Consider the following 9,895-nt stretch of genomic DNA (forward strand, 5'->3'; position numbering starts at 1 on the left):
TTCTCTTCCTTCAAGGACGTGATAGTCTAAGTTCTGGTAGGCTTGGCTACCGACAGATGTCGTCGTTATTTAAGCATGAAGTGTGTTGACAGATCGGCCTCTCCATAAACAAGTCCAGATCTAATTTCTTATAGGTTCTCGCAGCAAGGTATCTTGTTATAGTTACTAGACAGAATAACACTTTTGGTTCAAATAGCTTTGAGAACTATGGGACTTAACTGCTAAGGTCATCAGTCCCCTAGAACTTAGAACTACTTAAACCTAACTAATCTAAGGACATCACACACATCCATGCCCGAGGCAAGATTCGAACCTGCGACCACAGCGGTCGCGCGGTTCTGGACTGTAGCGCCTAGAACCAATAGACCACGCCGGCCGCAATAACACCGTCCCATGGAAAGTACTATGGGGAGTGTACCTCTTAAGACAACTACTCACGTTATCCTACCTTTCGCCTCAGAAGAGCGTACAAGTGCCAAGAGGGAACAATAAGAGTGAAAGAAAAGGCAAGAAGGAAGTGCTCAGAACGAAAAGGATGTAAGACCGAGGTGTAGTCTTTCGCTCCTACTGTTCATTCTATACATCGAAGAAGCAATGACAGAAATAAAAGAAAGATTCAAGGCTGGAGTTAAAACTTCAGGATAAATGTATATCAATGATAATATTCATTAATGACATTGCTATCATCAGAGGAACTGAAGAAGAATTACAGAATCTATGGAATGGAATGGTCTAATGAATACAGAATATGGAATGAGAGTATGTAGAAAAAAGACAGAAGTGATGAGGAGTAGAACAAATGAGCACAGCGTGAAACTTAATATTACTATTGGTGATCAAGAAGCAGATGAAGTTAAGGAATTCTGCTACCCAGGCGACAAAATAACCCACGATGAGCAGAGAAAGGAGGACATAAAAAACAGACTAGCACTGGCAAAAAAGGCATTACTGGCCAAGAGAAGTCTACTATTATCGAACATAGGGCTTAATTTGAGGAGAAGTTTCCGAGAATGTACGTTTGGAGCACAGCATTGTATGGTATTGAAACATGGACTAAGGGAAAACTGGAACAGAGGTGAATAGGAGCGTTTGAGATACGGTGCTACAGAAGATGTTGAAAATTGTGTGGATTGATAAGGTAAGGAAGGAGGAAATTTTGCACATAATCGAAGAGGAAAGGAATGTATGGAAAACATTGTCAAGAAGAAGGGACAGGGTGATACGACGTTTGTTAAGATATCAGGGAATAACTTCCGTGAAACTAGAGGGAGGTGAAGACGGTGAAAACTGTAGAGGAAGACAGAGATCGGAATACATCCAGCAAATAACTGAGGACGTAGGTTGCAAGGGCTATCCTGAGATGAAGAGGTCAGCAACGGAGAGGAATTTGTGGCAGGCCATATCAAACCAGTCAAAAGACTGATGACTCAAGAAATAAATAAATAAGTGAATAAAAACTCCAACGTCCTTCTGACAGGAATTCTCACGGTGCTCTCAGTTACAATCTGCGTCCATATCCACTGACAGCTGCGGGTATTCGTTTGCTGAGTCGCCCCCTAGGGAGGCTGCCTCACCTTACGTGTTGCGACTAAGATTATACGTGCTGTGCTGTGAGGGGAAGATCCGCTGACAGCAAGAGTTTCACTAGCTGCGGCCTGTCCCTGGGCGTAACTCCTTCCACTGTCTGCTGGTCACGAGATGGAAGGACCGTCGGCTGTTTAGGTCATGTGTCAGCTCCTTCGTACTCAGCGTCTCTGTGCAGACCGACGAGATTACTCTTAGTTATCTACAGTACAACGTAACACATAAATAGAAATACCCTGTGATCATGACATAAATAACAGAAACATTCTGAAGTATCCTAACTTTACACTTAGCCCACGTTTTCATGAATAAAGAAATATGAAACAAATCATGATAAGAAAAATGTAAAAAATCTGAAATATCGGCTTATTATTCTCACTAGTCTGAGGGTGCTTGGCCAAGGTTATATCATTATGAACAAATAAATATTAAGAAAATCACATTACGTAGTATAAAAATAAAGGCTTTATTAACTTGTTTAAGTGCACAGGCTGTGCTTGTAACGTCATATTTTATTTAACATTTAAAAATGTCTGTGAGCACAATGGGACTTAACATCTGAGGTCATCAATCCCCTAGAACTTGGATCTACTTAAACCTAACTAACCTAAGGACATCACACACATCCATGCCCGAGGCAGGATTCGAACCTGCAACCGTAGCGGTCGCGCCGTTCCAAACGGAAGCGCCTAGAACCGCTAGGCTTTAACATTTAGGATATGTACAAAATTTGCATTAGATGTATCATTATATCACATATTTTATACTTTTGGGTTTTATGAGTCAGGTAGACAATGGTTCAGGATGTGTATATTGTTAGATTGTACTGTTGCTGAGGGACTAATAGATGCAATTATCTACTTCCGCCACCTGTGTTATGACAAATAGTTGAAATTTTTCCACCTGTATTGTTTCATACACATGCAGATACGTCCTGATTTTCGCCCTTCCCACTTCTTCACTCTCATAAATACGTTATCCAACCTGATTGCATTTTCTGATTGTGAGAGTACTGAAGGGCGATCTGTTATAATTTTTAAAAACCATTCAAACGCCAAGATAGCACAAAATATTTTTTGTTCAAGACAACCAGTTTTGGCCGTATTGGCTGTCATCTTCGCGGTTTAAACATTTTGCAGTATAACATGTTCATTTTTCTCTGAATCTCATGCACAAGATGTCAAGTGGATAAAACTCAGCACATTATAACCGTTTGTCATCGTTAAAATATTTTAAAACAATGTGCATCGTGTTTTTAAATATTTTAGCGATGACAAACGTTTATAATGTACTGAGTTTTATCCACCTGACTTTTGTGTTATCCACTTGACTTGTGCATGACGTTCAGCGTAAAATGAACACAATTTACCACAAAAAAATGTTTAAGATCTGAAGATGACAGCTAAAACTGTTAAAACTGGTTGTCTTCAATAAAAAGTATTTTGTGCTATTTTAGCTTTTAAATGGTTTTCTGACCTGTTGGTTCGAAACCATCCTCCTCCTTTATCATGGAGTTTACCTGAACTGAATACTTTCTTCCTTCTTACTATGCAAATAAATCAAGTACACACAGACACGCCATTAAATGTAAAAGACACACTTTCTTTTTCAAAATTAATGGTAACGCAGACAGGACAAAACTGAATATCTTCGGTATACTACTTGTTCTATTCCCTGGCTGGTGCTACTTACTACTTGGTGAGGTAAGTTATATTTCTCTTCATTTTACATACAGTTTTGTATGAAGCCTTTTTCTTTTTCTCTAGTTGTGATGTTCTTGTATATGACTTCTGATTGTTTCTGAGTTATCTTTTTGTGCAGTCTTTAGTTATCCTCCTTCCTTCATGTTTTATTCTTTGTCTTCAAGGTTACTTCTGAATTATAGCAACTATTCACAGGGAAGCTTAGAATTATAATTGTTCTACCCACATCCCCTAATTTATTCCCTGAATCATCATATGGCCAATTCATTGATTGTCGTCCTAGCCTGAGATGCACTTTGATTCTTTTCTCAAGTAATTCTCCAGCATTTCATAACGACGCACACATAACTATGTTCCTACACACAAAGGGTCTCACTATCGCACACCATACTACCTCCCAACAGGCCAACCTTCTCTATAACCCTAAATATGTCGCGCTGTGGGCGGCCAAAACCATAAATCCCCACAACAACAAAATATCACACTGCCGGTCACCAAAAATATTCATCCACGTAACAACAAAATATTACATTGTTGGGGGCCAAAAACACAAATCGTTATACATTACAGAGGTACAAGGCGCAGACCCACACTGATGTGAGACTACAATACAAATTCACATCCATCAGCACACGTCCAAGCGGAGTATCATCAATAATGTGCAATTTCGAATTAAAAACTGTGGCTCTTGGCTGACCTAAATTGAATGATTGTCTAAATCTTTGTGTGAACATTCTAGCAAGATGTTTCGGGTCTGTATTAGTGTTGATTTATCTCATCATACACTGAAGCGCCAAAGAAACTGGTATGGGCATGCGTGTTCAAGCACAGAGGTATATAAACAGACAGAATACTGCGCTGCGGTCGGCAGAGGCTATAGAAGTGTATGGCGCAGTTGTTAGATCGGTACTGCTGCCACAATGGCGGGTTATCAAGATTTAAGTGAGTTTGAACGTGGTGTTACAGGCGGCGCACGGGCGATGGGACACAGCGTCTCCGATATAGCGATGAAGTGGGGATTTTCCGGGTCGACCATTTCACGAGTATACCGTGAATATCAAGAATCCGGTAAAATATCAGATCTCCGTCATCGCTGCGGCCGGACAAAGATCCTGCAAGAACAGGACCAATGACAACTGACGAGAATGCTTCAGCGTGGCAGAAGTGCAACCCTTCCGCAAATTGCTGCAGATTTCAATGTTGGGCCATCAGCGTCAGTGTGTGAGCCATTCAACAAAACATCATCGATATGGGCTTTCGGAGCCAAAGGCCCACTTGTGTACCCTTGATGACAGCACAACACAGAGCTTTACGCCTCGCCTGGGCCTGTCAACACTGACAATGGACCGTTGATGACAGGAAACAAGTTGCCTGGTCGCTCGAGTCTCGTTTCAAATTGTATCGAGCAGATGGACGTGTGCCGGCCGAAGTGGCCGTGCGGTTAAAGGCGCTGCAGTCGGGAACCGCAAGACCGCTACGGTCGCAGGTTCGAATCCTGCCTCGGGCATGGATGTTTGTGATGTCTTTAGGTTAGTTAGGTTTAACTAGTTCTAAGTTCTAGGGGACTAATAACCTCAGCAGTTGAGTCCCATAGTGCTCAGAGCCATTTGAACCAGATGGACGTGTACGGTTATGGAGGCAACCTCACGAATCCATGATCCCTGCATGTCATTCATGGAGGCTCTGTAAAGGTGTGGGTGTTTGCAGTTGGAGTGATATGGTATCATTGATACGTCTCGATACGACTCTTACAGGTAACAGCTACGTAAGCATCCTGTCTGATCACCTGCATCCATCCATGTCCATTGTGCATTCCAGCAGGACAATGTGACACCCCACACGTGCAGAGAATCTGCAAAGTGCCTCCAGGAACATTCTTCTAAATTTAAACACTACCGGTGTCCACCAAACTCCCCAGGTATAAACATTATTGAGCATATCTGGGATGCTTTGCAACGTGCTGTTCAGAAGAAATCTCCACCCAAATCTCCACCCCCTCAAACTCTTACGGATTTATGGACAGCCCTCCAGGATTAAAGGTGTCATTTTCCTCCAGCACCACTGCAGACGTTAGTCGAGTCTATGCCACATGGTGTTGCTGCACTTCTGCGTACTAGCGGTGGCCTACAAGACATTAGACAGGTGTACCAGTTTCTTTGTCTCTTCAGTGTATAACTTAACTTCTTCATTATTGTGCTTGTAAGTGATAAAATTACACACTAATCTATAACAGCAGACCTCACTGCTAGCTTCTTACTCTCAATATAGAACTTCGTGTTTCTTCCTCTCATACACATCTATTTGTTACACATAAGGAAACACACAGAATATACATTTGTATACACTTAAATGGTGTTCTGTACCCCTATTATGAAATGCAGATACAAAATAATGTACACAGCCATACACAAAAATGGATATAAAATACCAGAAGAGAAAAAATAAATATTACATAGTAACCAGCTGCCTATCACTTCTTCGAGTTCTTTTACTGGTGATGCTTGGCCTTCACTAATTCTGGGTTTATTTCAAAAATGGTTTTATGTGGCCAATTTGATGGAGACCATTTCTTTCAGCCGGCCGGAGTGGCCGAGCGGTTCTAGGCGCTACAGTCTGGAACCGCGCGACCGCTATGGTCGCAGGTTCGAATCCTGCCTCGGGCATGGATGTGTGTGATGCCCTTAGGTTAGTTAGGTTTAAGTAGTTCTAAGTTCTAGGGGACTGATGACCTCAGAAGTTAAGTCCCATTGTGCTCAGAGCCATTTGAACCATTTTTGAACCATTTCTTTCCTTTCCAAGTCTCGAGCTCAAAAACGTCTTGCACCAATCTCTGAATCCTCAACAGGCCATTATAGATGAAAAAGAATTTGTGGCATAGTGATTTCTGCATGTTCCAGAGGTGATGTGATTCAGCAACAATCTTCTGCCTTAATTAATATTGTTTCATTTTTGCTTTCCAGTCACCCCACAATTTGCTCCTCTTAGCAGCTGCTTTCATGTTTTTCAAAGCTAAATTAACTATCACTTGTGGTTTGTGTCCGACTACTGGATGGATACTCCACTAATCCTACAAGTTTCTCATTTATCTGACAATTTCTTAGCACAGTGATCGATAGAAGGTTAGTTGTGCCATATGGCAACTCATTCAACAGATCCTGGAAATCTGAGGGGAGGATACCCCATGTGCTGTTTTGTACAATACACTTGATGTACATTTCCTATATCTTCGGTAACATGTGCAGCAGGATTCGATGCGTGGTGACATGAAGAAATGAGGATAGATTTGATACTGTGTCTTTTCAGGTTTTCAACCCATATTTGTGATCAAGGTTACGGATCGTGGTCCTTGGTTAATTATTCCCCACTTCCCTACTTGCTCCTAGAAGTTGTTGCAGAATATTCTCAAAACAGTTACTCCTGCCGCTTTCCGCAATGGAGTAAATGTAACAAATTTAGAAGTTAATTCATTGGTGATAAAGACATAGTAATACCTTCTCCACGTTCTAGGAACGAGCCTCAAGAGATCTGCTGCCTCTATCTGTTTTAATTTACTTGCAGTGATTGGGTCCAGATGTGCATGACGATTTTTATTACTATGTTTTGACTTTTGACAAATCCTGAAAATGGACAGGACCTTCCTGATGTGCCTTTTCATATTTTTTAAATGGTACAATGTTTTTAATTTCAGAAATCACTTTTATAGGCCAAAATGCAGGTAGCTCAGATAAGTGTGCCAAATTAGTTTCTTAATTTATTCCTCTGGGATACAGAGGAACCATATCTTCCTTTTTATGACTGATGAATCATAATTTGTTCTTCATGTCTCCATTTTGGTTTGGTGTTTTGTAATGGCAGGTCCCTGTCATGTTCTATTGAGATATCTCACATAGCGGCAGTGACATAATTTTCAAACAAAACTTTTCGTAAATAAAATGTACTGAACTTATTCCCTTCTTGATCCTCCTGCACACCAGAGGTCAGACCTATAGGGGATCAGGATAAGGCATTGGAAATGATGTTAGGCGAGGCTGGTATGTGTACAATGTTGAAGTCATACTATTTTCGGTACAATATCTATCTCCATAGATTTCCTTGGATTACCTTTAATGTAAAAAAATTTGAAGAGCTTTGTAAGCAATATAGACCTTCAAGGAAAAAATATCGGAATTTTTGTAGTACTTAAACGACTGCGAGGGCCTGCGGTTCTGTGATGGAGTAATTTCTCTTAAATCTGGATAGTGCCCTGCTCCCAAATCCTATTGTTTTCCGCACAGTGCCGTACTCAGTTTCCCATGCTTGAAAAAGCATAATGCCCTGTCCTGTTCTGGTTGGGTCAGTGACTATTTAATATTTTGTGCTCAAATCAAGATGTGAAAGAGGTAGATCAGACACCACTTCTGCCTTCAATGTCTGAAACTCGTTTTCTGCAAGCGCGTTCCTACACATGGCGTTTTCTTGTCAATTAGTGGTGTTGGTGGTTAGTGTTTAACGTTCCGTCGACAACGAGGTCATTAGAGACGGAGCGAAAGCTCGGGTTAGGGAAGGAAATCGGCCGTGCCCTTTCAAAAGAACCATCCCGGCATTTGCCTGAAACGATTTAGGGAAATCACGGAAAACCTAAATCAGGATGGCTGGAGACGGGACTGAACCGTCGTACTCCCGAATGCGAGTCCAGTGTGCTAACCACTGCGCCACCTCGCTCGGTGTGTCAATTAGTGCACAGAGGTGAGAGGCTGCAACGATACCTATGTAAGTTAAGCTTTTATAGAAATTAATTAAACACAAAAATCCTCTTAACTCTTTTCTCATCGTTAGGCCGGCAAAACGTTCGATATCTTGTAATTTTTTGGGATTGGGTGAGATTCATTCTCTTGTCATTACATGCCCCAAAAATTCCCCTTTTCTATGCCGAAATGTGACTACTCCATATTTACACTTAGACTGTATTCCTTGAAAGTACGCAACAAGCCATTCAACATACTACTATGTTATTCTCAAGTATCTTCAGCGATTAGAATTTCATCGATATATGTCGGAAGTTGTCATCTATAATTCTACCCAGACTGCGAATAAAGGCTGATAAACCAAAAGTTAATGTTTTGCATCGACCAAAGGGCAAGAATGCTGTATATTGTTGACAAAGAGGGATGGAGTGTCATCTGTCATAAACTTGACTGCAGATCGACTGCAGAGAGAATAGATACCCCTGAAATTTTTGCAGAAGCTCTTAAACTTTTTCTGATCTGTCTAATTCTGGGGAATTAACAGTATCGATTTAACGTGAATCCAGAACAGTTCTTTTTCCCTACCGGATATAGTGAACTGCCATGTGATGGTGTGACGTGTTTCAGTATGTCGTTTCCTAACATGCTCTGTATTTCCTCAAACGCCATTCAATTCATGGATAAAGGAATAGCATATGAGAATACCTTTCATTTTCGATGTAACTTCACATTAAACTAGTACTGTAGGTTTTTATTTGTGCCAGGTTTTGAAGAAAACACCTCCAAATTATTACGCAGAATACTGGCCTCATCTTTCCTCTCTTGTGCCTGTTTGTTTACACTTGGCTCTATTTTCTTTCTTGACCAACTTCCTTTCGTGCTAACTTTTGCCGGCCGCGGTGGCCGTGCGGTTCTGGCGCTGCAGTCCGGAACCGCGGGACTGCTACGGTCGCAGGTTCGAATCCTGCCTCGGGCATGGGTGTGTGTGATGTCCTTAGGTTAGTTAGGTTTAAGTAGTTCTAAGTTCTAGGGGACTTATGACCTAAGATGTTGAGTCACATAGTGCTTAGAGCCATTTGAACCATTTTTTTGCTAACTTTTCTTCCTCTGTCCGTCCATTAAACACAGACAGTTTCAAGACTTCTTGCCGCATCCACGTCTGTTTATAAAGGCTTTGAAAAGTGTCCTAATCCAATCCTGGATTGAACAACAAAAGATCCGCTTACATACAAGGAGATGGCGCCCTCTGAACCATGAGCATAGAAGAACTTTGCCCAACGTTCGAAAAATATGAGAGTATTTCTTTCTACGTACTGGTCAAAATGCCGCCAGGGAAGGCTTAGGAAACAAGTATTCAAGAGTGAGACCTTCCACACTAAACAGGGTAGACTCTGCATATTATGAAAAATAATTTAACAAAACTTATTATAGGGATGAGCCAGGTTCTCTTAAAGACATGTTAAGAATTCTGAAGGCAAAGTTGCCTTTATACATTCTCGAGAAATTAGTACAGATACTGGATAATGACTTAGAACGTTTCATGTCAATACTAGAATCCACAGGCCTGATACGAAAAGACTTACGGGTCAATAATAATAATAATAATAATAGCAACTACAATATTGTGCTGCCACCAAATCAGCTGCATTCGCAGGATTCCAGTTCGGCTTGGCCGAATGGCTATCATGCTGCACCTCCAAAGTCACTTAAGCATACTGTACAATGTAATATCTGCCGCTTGGCTGAATCTGAGTTATAACAGCAGGAGAAAATACAATAATGGGTATCATCCTGGTTATGTAGGTAACAAAGGCAGATAGTTTTATGGAGGTTATGGTAATGGTTACCGTAATTCGTGTAATCTGATTCAGAACCAAACAAATG

Source organism: Schistocerca serialis, chromosome 8 (assembly GCF_023864345.2).
Source record: "Schistocerca serialis cubense isolate TAMUIC-IGC-003099 chromosome 8, iqSchSeri2.2, whole genome shotgun sequence".
Lineage (NCBI taxonomy): Eukaryota > Metazoa > Arthropoda > Insecta > Orthoptera > Acrididae > Schistocerca > Schistocerca serialis.